General features: G+C 34.7%; 1 long non-coding RNA gene across 1 annotated transcript; it reads right to left on the bottom strand.

Moving 5' to 3' along the window:
- Positions 1-7,063: 7,063 nt before the first annotated feature.
- LOC117177423 lies at positions 7,064-8,159 on the bottom strand. The gene is made up of 4 exons (XR_004467695.1): positions 8,042-8,159; positions 7,909-7,959; positions 7,720-7,816; positions 7,064-7,442 (listed from the first exon to the last, which is right to left on the bottom strand). It is a non-coding gene; the product is annotated as an uncharacterized LOC117177423 (long non-coding RNA).
- Positions 8,160-13,499: the final 5,340 nt, after the last annotated feature.

Below are 13,499 nucleotides of genomic sequence, written 5' to 3'. Positions count from 1 at the left end.
TTGCCATAAAAGTAAGACGATGGCCTATGTCTCGACTCAGTTTTGAGACGCATTCAGACATGGATGTCTTGGAGACGAACTCCAGACATAACCAAATCGAACTCAAGCCGAAGCATTTTTACTTGGGTTATTCCTTCATTGACCCTTTCCAATCCAGCTACTCAGGTATCAGATCTTCTAGATTACGATCTATCATTAGATCATTAATCGGTTAACCTTCAGGTCTGATGTAGAACGTTGTGTAGCTTGATCACCACAAATGAATACTCCGCACATCTCTATTTATTTATGTTGTTAAATCAGGATTAAAACTTTACTGTGGTAATAAAATTACCTGAGCTTCCCTATTTGGTAGATTTAAAAATTTTTTAGGCTGTAGCCAACCATGTTAATTATATAACAATTGTGGATTCTCAGAGCATGTCTTAATGACGAGTAAGACTTGAATATTCTTATTCGCTAGGTTTGCATATGATAATCAAGCAGCTTGTAACGAGGTCGCGTGATAAAAATTGATTTCGAAATTATCTCGCTCAACGCACGTTATACTGCCTACGCAAACTACCATCGATGTTTTATGACAATTTCTTACTTTACTGCTTGGACCATTCTTTATTCTTCGATAAGTTTTAAAGGCTATTTTATGAGTGAATCGGTGTGATTCCTATACTTCAAATCCTATTTTTGTAAACATTTTCTCGAAGATTTCAAACAAAATGTTTTTTCTGTTAGTAATACCATTTTTGTTTACTAGACTTTAAAATCAAAGGATATTTAACATGCTAAGAATTGCTTTACACTGTTTATAAAAGGTAACAGAATCTCATGCATACAAGATATTCAATACCAATCACTTAAATTATTTAAAAAGAATCAATACCGTTTCGGAAACACAGGTCGCTTTCATCGTCCGATCTGTATCAAAGATGTACTGAACTGTAAGACCGAAGCAATGTAGTGTGATAATCCGAATGTATAAAAATATAAAAATCGAATACCTTAAATAGTTTAAAAATATCACGTGAAATTTCTTAATGTGTGCGAACTGTTATTAAAAGAGAAAAACTTTTTAGGTAGAGTTAGAAGACATATAAAAGGTTAGGTTCGAATTAAGTAAATGTGACGTTAATAACATAAACTAACTTCAACCAGAAACTTTAATAAAGAAATAAGAAAGAAATTAATATCATACTGTAGAAAGATTTGTTTATTCATAGTTATATAACTAAACTATGGCTAAACTGTGATAAAAGGCAAATTTTTGTGAAAAATAAGTTTTTCTGTAGACGGAGTGGCAGGCCTCTTCTCCATCTTGGAAATTTAGTGTACGCTCATATTAAGAATTACAATGAATTACATCGGAGTACGATACGCAGGTGTTAGAATGATTAACTTAAATACGAGAGCCAATGTAATGTTTTTGTGACGGCTTTTCACATAGATTTTCGGATGACCATAACTATAAATCAGCTTTAATTAAAATTAATGTGACTGATGCTTGAGATTAATAGAGAGAAAAGTTGTTAGTTATAAATTCAACAATATTATTATAAAAAGTAATAAAATAATGTAAATTGGTAAATAAGCTCATTTAAGTTATACCTTCTTTATTAATAAAAACAGTTTGATCTAATCTGATGGTAAGGTAAATACACCAGTCAGGGACATGCGACCGTTGAATGAAACCCCAGATGAATTTATATATTAACAAATTTAATTGAGATCAAGATGTAAATGAAGGCTCCGTGAAAAGTAGCATGCTTCAATATTAAATTGCGTACAAATTTTTCTGGCCCGTAGCGGGTCGAAAGTTGGGTTTTCAACCCTAGACTAGAAAGTAGAAACAGGCGACTGCAAAAGTAACTTTACGCCGTAACCGGTATCGAAATTATATACATTATACTCTCCCTTTTATCGAACGTCGTTTCGAGAATCGAGGCTAACTTCAGTCTTCAACCTATATATGTCACTGTCTACGCATTTACAAAGAATAACAACTTTGATGAGATGCAAAGAAGTTTCAAGCATCTCAAGTCAAATTTTTGATTCATTTTTTATGAAAAAGCGTATGCGCTCGGGCAGCTAACTTCACGCTCGTGCAATTGTCGCCTTTCGCCCCTTGTTGCGCAATATTCTATTCAAATCAGTGTAGAAAAGATATTTAAAATCCCGTAATACCATCTAAACGCGCGCCTCTCAAGTAGGAAAAGTGTTCAGCAAACGCAAACGAGTCGGTGCACTGTCCTCTGTCAAAATAAACATCCTGCAGAATAAGGAGGTGAAGTGTCAGTCAGCGAATTTGTGTTTGGGTGAGTGGTGTCAGGACAGTGAAAGTTTGTATCATTATTTATTATAAACAATAATATTAAACGGTCAGAGAATTCTTAAAGGAACATGTCAGTGACAGGATCATGGAAAATAAATTTTGAGGAGAATCAGTCGTGTTTGGAGTAAAAAAAACCGTTATTGCTCCTAATTTTAATATTTACTCAACTTGTCTTTGACTTTCATGGTCATTCTTATTTAAAAAATCTGTAAAAAGTATGAAACAGAAAAGTTAATGCAGGCATTTTCAATGATGTTCTGGTAACAAATCGCTGCTAGAATTTAGGCAGTTAAATGTCCATTTTTGTCGAACAATTTTATTCTTTAAAATATCCTTTTTTCCCGCAGTAATAAATAGGAAACTCTTAACAAACTTTACTTAAACTACAATACAGGTGTCACTGAATCACCGACTCGTGTGAAATACATAAAAAATAAATAAGTATTAACAAATCTATTTGGACATTGCTGCCATCATGCTTTTGGTATTAGAGATAACTACTTGACTTAATCTTACAAAAAAACTTATAATTAAAGCGTATACAATAGGTTAAAGATAAATACTGAGGTCTTCTGAAAGGATCACAAAAATTAGTTCGATCAATATCTCGGCTAATTAAGAAGTAGGAGTGCCTATGGAGGATACTACTGGTCTGAGCGGACAGTTTTATTTGTGCATTTTTGGAAATCTGTACATTGTAGCAATTCAACTATTTACGCATTCTCATCGCGCGCTGTGCCCGTGTCTCGTTAGTTTGACTGCGCCTATGCTGTGCGACTTTTGGTTCTCGTGCTTCGCGCTCGATCTTTATATTTCCTCCACATTTATGCACAGAGCTTTTAAAACTAAAGATCAAAGGATCGACAAATATAATTTAGTCATTGTGAATTCTCTATTGTTGAAGCTTCTTCGGCTTTAACAAACACATTCTCACCATGAATGTCGTGCTTTGCACTCTATTTTTTCCAAAGTGTAAATTATTATACATCATGTTCAATACTTTTATATCAAATTTATAATATATTTACTTATGCACTCCCACCTTCGATTGCTTATTCAGATATTGAAAAATAATGTACAGATTTCATTTTCATGATTACTTTAATAATTGATTCTTATTTTGAACTCATATTTTTCATCAGCTAACCTGAAAGATGAATAATTTTTATGAGTTTAAATGATTACAAGTCATAACATGCATTGTTATTAAAACGAAAAATTGTCAATTTCTTATTTTTGTAATTAATGAGGTGGGCATCCTATTAAGAAAATTGTTATCAAACATTTTATGGCAACTTGTGTAGTTTTTTCATCAATTTAATTAATTTATTTTCAATGTTATGTTTTACGATTTAAACTAAAAATACGGTTCCTAGCTTAAAGTGGTTCCATAAAAATTTTTAAATGTTATAACTCCAGTAATTTTTTGTTTATTTGAAAAAATCATTAGGATAAATTGTTTCAATTATCGAGTAATACAAGTAGCCGTTTTGCTTTTCGAATTTTGATCTAAGATGGCTGGCGAACGAACTTGACCTTTAATTAAAACTGTAAAAGAGTATACCAAATTTCAATCCAATCTGTATACCTATACAAAATTATGATAGGCGAAGCTGTGTCAAAATTAAAACAAATTTTAATTTTTTAATTGGACAATAAGTAAGAAAGTGACTATGACAGGACTCCAAAAATAAAATAAAGGAAGCTAAGTTTCCTTACTTGTACTGACCAACTGAGATCTTCGTCATCATTGGTGCTCGATTTGAATCGCTACCAGGCCTTCAGTACTGAACCTAGGTAAGTGTATATAATCGATATACCTTCTGACATAAATCGTTCTCCTTGAGTTTTCAATAGTTCTATTGGAGATTATATAGGATGATTCTACATTGTACATTTAAGAATCAGTAACGCTGATTCTTAAATGTACAATGTAGAATCATCCTATATAATCTCCAATAGAACTATTGAATCGCTACCAGGCCTACAGTACTGAATCTAGGTAAGTGTATATAATCGATATACCTTCTGAGATAAATCGTTCTCCTTGAGTTTTCAATAGTTCTATTTGAGATTATATAGGATGATTCTACATTGTACATTTAAGAATCAGCGTTACACATCTGTTGTTCCGAGGGAAGCTGCTCTTTCACTATTAACAAGAGCTCTTCTGGTTCCGAAAGTATTTTCATCTGGAACTTTTTCAATCCCAGATACGGTATACATTTAACCTTACTGATACCTTCGACGACTGTAGGTTCTGCATTCAAGACTAACTGGGCTACTCTGGTCATCTATGATGGGCCACACCTCCACTTTTAAGGTGGGGTTCTGAACTGCCAATCACTTAAGGATGGATAATGGCTCTGATTCTTACACCTTTCCATGGTTTCAAACCGTTTACTATCTCGATAAGCTGTATCATAACCACCTTATCTGAGTAGATGAAGTTAAGCAATTGGTTTTCAAATCGACAGTCCTCACACCTCAGGATAATGTCGCCTTATTAGCAATTGTTCGTTTTGTGTTGAAGTTTTTTTGCACCAAACCCTTAGGCACAATATTTAATTTCATGTGATTTCGAAAGGAGATCCTGTGTCAGTCCCCTGGAACAACAACCTTGCCTCTTTTAGACTCGTTGTCTTAAATAGCGGTACTGACATCAGACCGGAATCGTTTGTGGGTCCCTGATTGAAGGGTTATTTTACCTTACAGAGGTTGCATGCACTGATATTTCCTTATAGCCGCAGTGATATATTTCTGCTCCTGAAGGCTTTAAAAGCACAAGTATCCTGAATAAATTGAGCGTCGTTTATGGAACTAATTAAAGTCCCACTGATAACCGTACACTTGAGCTAATAAAAACCGTATAGGCCCCTTGTTGGTTTGAAGGTGATTTAACCCCTTCCGCCTTCATTGCTTCGATCTTCTTAAGCAAAATATTCATGGTGGGTGACATTGAAGACTCCCCTCTGTGTGTTTTTTTGTTATTTGTGCCCACGGGATTCATGTTGTTTATAAGAGCAGCTAGGGAACTAGAGGGATCGTCTCTGCAGTTTTTTTCTCGTAAGAAGACAATGTAAACAAAAAGTTGCCTAGTGTTCTAGGGCACCGTCTGAATCACCCTGGTAACATTCAGCCTTAACACGGCCATTAACGTCTTGGCTTATGGAGCCCTCTTGGAAATCGAGAGTCATCCGAGATTTGCTGCTTAGTCAAATTCACGCTGATACTGCCACCATAATAACCACCCACACCCTACTATCAAATGGCCTTCTTACTGAACTCACCTTCTACTTGGGCAGTGAAATGTAGTTCCTCACCGAGAAGAGTAATCAAGTGCACGTGTCCCATTAAGAAGACGTTTGCATCTTTATGCCTCGGAATGCTGCGAATAATAAACATTATTTAGATTCTCGCAATAATTTACAAACTATTTTTTCAGAGACTTGATTTTCGGCACTCCAACTGCCTTAAATCGGGGTGCACTCAGACTAGATCTATTTTATTATCTCGATTAATATAATTATGAGCATATGTGGTACAAGATTATATTCTTTATATATTTTTATCAGTATGTTTGGAAATTTTTCTTTTCTTTTTATCGACGTATAACAAACTTACTGTCCGGCTATGAATGCATCAAACTACATGAAAATATAACAGATAGGTCATTATATGTATATAATAAACTATATGAGAATTCGATATCAGTTTCTTCTACGTAGTTTGAGTAATGTTAATAAAAAAAGCTTTGCTAAATGTGATATGTATTTATATTTACTTCCTCTTACAGTAAGAATACAAAGTTCTATGGCAAGCAAAGCCACTATAATAACAGAATTATATTTATTAAACTTGAACGTCGATGTTAATGTCGAATTTTGGTGAACATATAGACAGCAATGTTCACAAATTTTCGCTTTAAATTTTTCCCAGGTTTAGAACTATCAGCATTTTTGACTTATCTTATGTATAACTTTCTTTTCTTGATTTTTTATTGCATTCTAAATCTAAGTAGCCTTATGCAGCAGTATTGGACAAGATATGTTAAATTCGGTAAATTTTTGAAATGCAACATATTTAAAACGCGAAAATAAATAAAGACAGAATGCAAATTTCCATGTTTAGGACAACTGTAAAATGTTCCATTGATAAAAATATGTTCAAGATTATACAAAAACGTTAAACTGACAATTTTAAAAACCATTAGAAGTTTCTCGTTTCTATCGTTGACAAACGAAAATTCTTTTCTTCTTTTGGTGTCGTCAATAATGCCGTCGAGTGCATCATGGATATATAGCAGAGCTTGCAGCAATATTAATATCAATGATCTGCGAACATTGCCTATGGTATTTTTAATACGAGTAATATATTCAACGGCTAATGTTGTAGCATCATTATCTTTTGATTCTCGATACACAATTTTCAATGATCTTTTAGAAATATAACTTATATAAGGGGGGCAAATTTTCTGCAAATATTAAGTGCGTACTGTAAACAGCAAGTCAAAATGAATGTAAAAAAATTATTCAATATAGTGTGTTATACTCACTAAATAATTATGACTCTATTATACGACGTGTTTTAGAAAAATTATATTCATATGCTTTTCGTAATCAGTTTTTTTTAATTGATTTTAATACGTCACAATGACAATTTATTTTTATTAAGACTTTGAACTAATATTTGATGAAAATTAGTCAGTTCAACAATTTTTTGTTTGTGTAATTACAATCTGCCGGTAATATGCTTATCCAATTAGTGGCAGAAAGTCTTTTTATTTCTGAGCTTAGAATGACATTGACGGCGTGACTCATATGTGCACATTTCAAGTACACAGGTACTTTAGGCGTCTAAACTTTTCTGACTTCTTGTGGACATCCTTCTCTACCCATAAGCATTTGCTACTCGAAAAATTTGAAACAAGCTAAAGTACGTGCAATGAAATTTAAAATAGAATGCGAAGGGCTGAGCAGGATTAAAAATTGTTTCAATTGGAATTAAGAATGGGGTCGTGGAAAGAAGGGCCAGAAATCTGGTACTATCGGTCTAGACCGTCTCAAAATTGCTTCTGATTCACTGTTACAATCTCCGTCATGCAAATAGCGTCCACCTAAAATAGATATTAATAATTATTATAATGTAGTAAACATAAATTTTTCTCAAGCTAATACACCGGAGCAAATTGTATATACATACATAAATTTTTTCCGATGAATTATTATGCACTGCACCTTTTATAGGTAAATAATTTCATTTTAATAGCGTTCGAAATTGATAAATTTCAAATATTGAGCATTTAAAAGTTAAGCTTTTGAAAAAGTAGTAATTTAGTATATTTATAAATGTAATCATAAGAAAATAAGTAAATTTCTTTCTGCACAACTGACCTCTGTCGCAGGTTCTTTTGTAGCAACGGAATGACTCTCTTCCGAGAATCAGGTATTTTCCATGATAGTATGAACAAATCGGGTCTATGAAATTCAACTGAAAACATAGTGTTTATTTTAGGTCACGATTTCTTGAATAGGCATAGTTATCCAATATAAGAAATACCATGTGAGATTTAGCTGACTTACCGGACATTCACGGAGACACTTTACGTAGTTAATAATAGTGCGTTTGATGTTCTAAATGAGGAGAATAAGGTCATCTTGTATTAAATATAATAAATAAATTTTAAACAACGAGTTTACGTAAAGAAAAACCCACCTCGCTCACAGTGATTACAGGAGTTGCAAATGTGTCCACAAACAAGGTTGCGATGACTTTAGAAATAAAAAATGAAAATATTAATTTATTTATGTGTTTATTCTAAATTACATTGTATATACACGAGATAAAGTTTAATTATAGGACGAAATACAATATTTAGAACTGAAGTTGCGCGATCATATTATCTAAATTAGTTTGAATAATTCCATCTTACTCAGTCTAATTTAAAAAGTAGCTGTTTACGTTCAAATAAGATGCGAGCTTATTGTCAGTTCTAGTTTAAGAAATAATTGTATTTTTCTGTAAGTCAGGGTTAAAGTGATCATTTTTATATTTGTGCAGCGGATTAAACTAGACTATGTGCTGAATCTATTGGCGTTTATCTTGTGCTTCGGGAATAAGCGAAAGTGGGTACATTTCATGTTCAAAGACAAAACACAGCCTTTAAATGTGTTTTTCTTAAAAAATGAAAAAGTTTTGGGCTTAAAATGTCAGGAATTTATTTAGATATGAGCTTCTAAATGAAGACCCGAATGCAAATTTTCAGAGGGACCTAATGGTACTGAAGGTCATATAAAAGAAGAAGTGGGTACTAACGAACAAACAAAACTCTGCACTCAATTACATTTTAATTTGAAAATTAAAATAAACAACACTATTGAAAAGAAATACGAAGTGAAATAGGAAAGGTAGTGGTTGTATAACATTTCTTTACAGCAGGTATACGTATTTTGCGTACATATAGATGATTACTCACACAGTAGTGATACAGAGAATGTCTTTTTCCCCGTCATCTTGAAAAATAAATCTCAGTACAAATTTTTATAGTCAAACACTTTATCAGAAAAAAACCCGTGAAGGAAGAATGAATGGCAAAAGAAAATTAATACTGGGAGAACGATAATACTCGTTATTGCAATCGCCTTATATATAGTTTCCGAATATCTGCTAAGTGTGCTTTTAAGATTTAGGGTAAATAAGGATAAATTTAATGTTTGGAAATGGGTAATTTATGATCTAAAAAGACGAAACAGTTAATTGCAATCTATTACGTCCTTCTTTCCTGTTACAAGAAAATATAAAAGTGTTGCCATTCAACATTGAAACGAAGAAGTATTGAAAAAAGTAACAATTTATTAAATGAATATAATTATTATTAAGTAATCATAATATAATTGTTCATGATTCGTAGCATCAATGTTTTACATAATCTATCTATTCTCCCACAATCCTAATTTTTGAGGACCTGAGAATTAAAGGAGATGTATGAAGCCATTTAAATCAGAGTAATTTTGATCATCTGTTGATGTTCTGCTTCTGGACATTTTCCTGGTTCTGCATTTTTGGCGAATGAATTAATGAAAAGAGCTGCAAGAGAAGTCAAAGAGACCCAATACCAGACTCGGAAAATAGCCTTGAAGTTTCGTATGAGAGAAGGATTTGAAAAAAAAATTTAAAAATTAAGGAATTATAATAATTTTATTGTAAACTATTACTATCTATAATGAGAGTAATGGACATCATGGTCATATTAATATAGCCGCTTCTTGCGAGACACGGGGTCGGTGTTTTGCAAAAAGGAGAACCTTAAATATCCGTTTTTATTGTGCAGTTGTATCTGTTGTATTAGGGCCTCCGTGTCTTCGTGCATATCTTGCTTTTGTAGCAAACACGACCAGCTAAAATTTGTGATCCGTCTTTATCCCAAGGATCATAAAAAATTATCTATAATTATTTCAAAATTAAAAAAAGAATCAGAATATAGATCTTGTTTATTTTAAATTTGACGGCAGCATAATAGTAATGTTGGAAAAATTCTTTTAATTTTGAAATTATAAGTGACTGTCTCAACATTTCTTAGTTTCAGAATATGTGATGAATTTGTGAGCATTCTTTCAATTTCTCAATATGATTTAAGAGATTTACTTTTCGTAAACGTAGATCTTGCCAAGAAAACAGTTGAATAACCTTGCATGGATTTTTTATAATGATAAAGGTGGTGTGGACTATTAACCTCGAGAAAATTAATTATTCGATGACATAAATCGTTTTTTAAGTAAACACCTAAAAATCAGATATGAAATGACGTAAAAGGCCTACAAGCTTATTACGATTTAGTACCTATTTGTTTTTTACTGATGTCAGAAATTATTCGGATTTGAAATAAGGAACATTCCCACTCTTTTAAATTGAACCAGTGAAATCTCACTGGCTTCCAGTGAAATCTCACTGGTTGAAATAGCTAAAAGCTGGTCGTACGCCTTGTCGTCGGTTAGCTGGTTAGGTATACCACTGATCATTCACCACCATTGTAGAAACAGTTGCAAAATTATCTTTTAATAACCCCGTAATATAATGGGATATAATATGTTGTGCCTGATAATTGTGGGAAGGCCCGTCGTTATGACAATTTCTCATGTAGCTTAAAGTCAAACTCAAGTGGCCAGGGACCTTCCCACTTGCAAGCGAAAGATAGTACATCCGCTGCTTATTGTAGCCAGATGCAAAATATTTATAACACAAACACAAGTACAAAGTACGCAATAAGGTTCGTTTACACTCGAGAACTGCGAAGACCTGACCGGTGACGTGCGCATGCGAGACGTCTGGATGTTCATGTCTCGCCCGCGTGGAGCGCTATATAGTATCACTGATTTAACCTATCATTTGGCGTAACTATTGCACTGGTTCAATTTAAGACAGCAAATAAGGAAATAGTAATTTTGTTGAAAATGGTTATTCTCATAATTGTGTTAAAATTGTTTGTGATTTTACATTCTTTTCACTATAATTCTTTTAAGTTCATATCTGCCGTGATTTGAGAAAACACCGTTAACTGAAAAAAATAGAAAAATGAGTTTTTATATCGTTGGAATCGGGAAGAAAAGATGCAGCGGATTATCAAAATAATTTTATGAAATTGTTAATAACTTTTAAAATAATTATTGCTGAATTTAAGAAAAACGCCGTTAACTGCAAAATTTGGCGAGTCATGCACGGAAAAAAATTCTTGAGGCGAACGAGTGAATCGAGAATATATAATAAACTCAAAGAAAGTGTACGCTTGGATTAGGTAAAACGTTTAGTTAGAAGAGTTACACATTTAGTTACTTTATGCAAATTGTTCTCGTAAATATGGAATTTGGACAAAATTGCTAAGTTCGAAAGTTTATTATTTTCGACAGATTATGTATAATTGTATTATCTTCTGATTAGAAAAAAAATTTAGTTGTTATAGAAATATATTACCTTACAGTAGCCAATTTTTCGTCTGGTATCGCGAAAATGAATTTCCCTGAAATCCGTGTAATGCATTTTGAGGTCAAGTTTGTTGTTTTTATTGCGTTTCTTGATATTTCAATATAGTTATCGCCTACAATCGAAACGAATGAAAATATTATTACTGCATCATAAACTTCATTTAATATTAACATTCGCGCACATTTCAACCGCGCTAATTGCTTCATACACCTATTCTTAATATCCCTATTATAGCTATACTTATTGGGGGTTTGACTATACGATATCCCTCGTATATGGACAATGGTCAAGGATATTCATTTTGGCTGATCCAGGGATCTTTCTAAATTTCTTCGTTCGTTTTCAGCTAAATGTTTGGCTATAATAAGGAATAATATCCTTGTCACAGCTCAATTTTTTTTACCGTGTGGTTTCGAAAAGAGCCGTAACTAACCGTTAACTGCGGGCTCAAATTATGGACAGCTGAATGCGTCACAGAAAAATTCGGGAAAAAGCCTCAACGAGCAGTTACGGACTTTACTAAATTATGGGGCGGTGATTTCGAGCTTTCGTAATTTCGCAGAGGTCCGTACACGCTCACGGAGTTCTACGAAATCATCGAACCCCCAGAAGAAAGGTCTGTCATTCGAGAAACGCCGTAACTGCATTTATTTTGAGCAACGAAATATTTTGCCGTGAACGGCGTTTTCTCAAATCACGACATCCCTATTTCTAAACTCCGTGATTCGAAAAGAGCCGTAACTGCCCGTTACGGCGTTTTCTGAATTACAACATTCCAATCAACACCGGTAACTAAATTTCAGATAATTAAAATTTTTTAACCATTTTTTTGAAAAAATGAAAAATTTATACGTAACTTAGTGAAGAACCAAAAAACAAAATGCAGAAAATGAATCAGAATCCACGGTACACGCGAATAAAGATTCGAACAGTTTTCTTTGATTTTCTTAGCTTCGTTCATTTTGCAGTTAACGGCGGTTCGGTTTTGATTCCTCTAGAATCTAACAAAAGGACCTATGACAAAGCCACCGAACGCGTCCTCGGGTTGCGGATAGAGGGTCCCTGTACCAAGGATTTCTGCTGAATATGGTTACAAAAATAAATAGGCAGTCGCGGACAATTGTCCAGGGTGGTCCCGAAGGAATTAACCCCCAAGCGGAGGTGTGAAAACCATGCTGAAAGCTGAATGGCACCTGGGTGAGTTGTCTATAACGGTGACTCTGGGATACCGGGCGACCTCTCAGAGTACGCAGCCTTATCCTTGCATGCGGGGCTCTACAAGGATGGACGAACCCCTTTTCCTAGCTTCTCGTGGGAACAACAATGACAACACCAGACATAGTTGTAGTAAGTGCGGTTCAAGACAACAGAACGCGCAGGGCTCCCGACAATGGGTCGGCCAACATTCCGACCACTCTAGAGCTGGGGGAGCCAATGAAAATGGCTTCAATGCGATGGATCGGCGGGATCTCGCGACCTTTGGGTGGACGGAGCAACTGAATCACGACTTGCTCAAGTGCTACGATGCGAGTGTGGCCCGTGAACGGGGTTACATGGTACGGCTGCATGCTCTGTGGTGCGAGAAACACCCGGAGCTATCGCACTTTTCGCAGCAACGTCTCGAAACCTTGCTGAACTACTCCGTAAAAGGGGCTATGTAAGCGGAACGCCTACTCTACCATAGCTAGAACAAGCCAGCAACAAAGAAAGAAAGGGGATACAAAGACCAACTGCGGGCAGGCATCCAATAGATGAAGAGCGATGCCTTATCACCCGGAGACACATCAACACCAAGGTGTCTCTCAAGCCTAAAGATCTAGCTGAAATGGATGACGAGCTTCGTGGACATTTTTCCGGTGAATCCGACCTCTGGGCTATCAATTATTGTGTGTATAATTCAGCGAGAGCTTCGGCCGATGTGTACCGTAAAACAAAACCAACGGCTGATCATAAGACCGAAAGACGAATGCATCAACTTGCCATAAAGATAGGCTGGGCAAGACAGTACGCGTCCCGTATTCGATGCGTGATTGTCTACACCACATCTGGCAGGAATTTTACCGCCAAGGTTCGAAAGTTCGCGCGCGAACTCCAGACCCGTTATCACACACTTAACAAGTCAAAGATGCTGACTATCAGGCAGCATATTGTTGAGAGAATACGTATACTATCTGACGCTAAGAGAAGTCTAGAG

This window comes from Belonocnema kinseyi, chromosome 7 (genome assembly GCF_010883055.1).
Source record: "Belonocnema kinseyi isolate 2016_QV_RU_SX_M_011 chromosome 7, B_treatae_v1, whole genome shotgun sequence".
Taxonomy (NCBI): domain Eukaryota; kingdom Metazoa; phylum Arthropoda; class Insecta; order Hymenoptera; family Cynipidae; genus Belonocnema; species Belonocnema kinseyi.
Note: the sequence above shows the minus strand (reverse complement) of the source record. Positions and strands in the feature narration are given on the sequence as shown.